The following is a 1,903-nucleotide window of genomic DNA, read 5'->3' as shown; positions in this document are numbered from 1 at the left end:
GGCGGGCGGCCAGCAACAGCGGCAGGTGGTTGGTGAATGCAGATTTGAAAGGGCCGACAACGGGCCAAACTCCAAAAAGGGCCGACAACGGGCCAAGGCTGACAATGAGCCAAAAATAAAATAAAAAAGGGGCCGACTATGGGCCAGGGTTGACAATGAGCCAAAATTTTTTTTTTTTAAAAAAAGGGCCGACTACGGGCCAAGGCTGACAATGAGCCAAACTTCAAAAAAGGCTGACAATGGGCCAGGCTGACAATGAGCCAAAGATAAAAAAAGGGCCGGCATGTGTCAAAAATAAAAGAGGCCGACTCGGGCCAAAAATAAAAAGAAAATGAGCCCACTTTGGCTGTTATCAGATCGACGCATCGAACCTGACTGGTGCGTGGCGTGCGTGATGTGGTCCACTTGGACCGCTTCCTCTTCCTTTCACCGGGTCAACACCTTCTCTTTTCTCCCTTTTCTTTTCTTTCTTTTCTCTCTCCTTACTCCCCGCAACACTTTTTTTTTTTTTTTTGGCATTCTTACACCAAAACTAGAATAGGAGAATACCTATAATGGAATAGACTTATCCGTGAACTAGAATAGGCACTCCCATTAGTAGTGCTACCAAACAGAGCCCTTCTTCCACTTAAGCCCAAGGCACACTCATCGATTCACAACCCAGTTGCAGCACCACAAAAGTTCTTCACAATTGCACATTGCAGAGCTCCTTACTTCGAAGCCGTCAACGGAGAAACAGCACCCACGACTCTAGGAGGCAGAGATTGCAAGGAGATGGGCCGGAGCAGTGGCAACCGACGGGGACGTGGATCTGGCCGGAACAGCATGATTGAAGTGGCCATGGCTGCTTCTGGAGTGGCTTGCTGGCCGTGGAAGGTGTCGTTCAGTGGTGATAGTGGCTATGGAAGGCGTTGTTTGGCAGTGAGATGACGCCAAAGAAGGCCAGGCGATGGCGCGGCTCTGTCGGACAGAAGGTAGGCCGAAATTGGCTGTTGCTGACTGGTGGTGGGTTTTGTTGTGGTTGTCAGGGAACAGTTGACTTGATCTTGTGATGGCAGGTTCGATTGGACGATTGTTGTGGAAAACAATCGGATTGGCAGACAGAAACATGCTTGAGGAAAAGGAACAGTAGAAAATAAGAAAAATAATTTTGAGTCCACAAGAAAGTGGCTCTGATCCCATATTGAATAGCTTTGATACCATGTTGAAATAATGATGATGCGGAAATAATAGCGGAAGCAAGAAAGAGAATGAACACAAGGAACTTACGGGTGGTTCAGTGTTAGATACTTACGTCCACCACTCAGAATACTCTTAAAGGCTACATTGTGCTTATTAACTTGATTTGTCTACAATACAAAGGTCCATATTTATAGAGCAATGTCTAAATACAAGTTTGGTAATCGAATCCCCTTGATTTAATTACAATCCCAATATATGATTACAATCAACCCATAAATAGATAATAGGGAAAAGTCCACATAACCCCCTCAAACTACCACTCAATTGACAATGTCCCCCCCAAACTTTCAATTGTGACAATGTTCCCCCCAAACTACCAAAAATTGTCAATGTTCCTCCCAATGACAAAATTACCCTCAGTAAATTTTTTTTTTAAAAAAAAAAAACTAAAACTTCTAGAAAAAACCTAAAACTAACAAACAAACAAAAAAAAAATCCAAACGTTGGATTTTTTTTTTTTTTTAAATCAATTTTATAAGAAAAAAAATTTAAAAATTTCGATTTTTTTTTATAAAAATTGAAAATTTCCATTTTTTTTTATTTTTATTTTTGTTTTATAATTTTATTTAAATAAAAATTTACGTTTAAAAAAATAATAAAATTTTCGTTTAATAAAATGAAATTTTTTGTTTTTTAAAACTAAATAAAAAATAGTTTTTTT

The sequence above is a fragment of the Corylus avellana genome, chromosome ca2 (genome assembly GCF_901000735.1).
Source record: "Corylus avellana chromosome ca2, CavTom2PMs-1.0".
NCBI lineage: Eukaryota > Viridiplantae > Streptophyta > Magnoliopsida > Fagales > Betulaceae > Corylus > Corylus avellana.
This window is presented reverse-complemented; position numbering follows the sequence as displayed.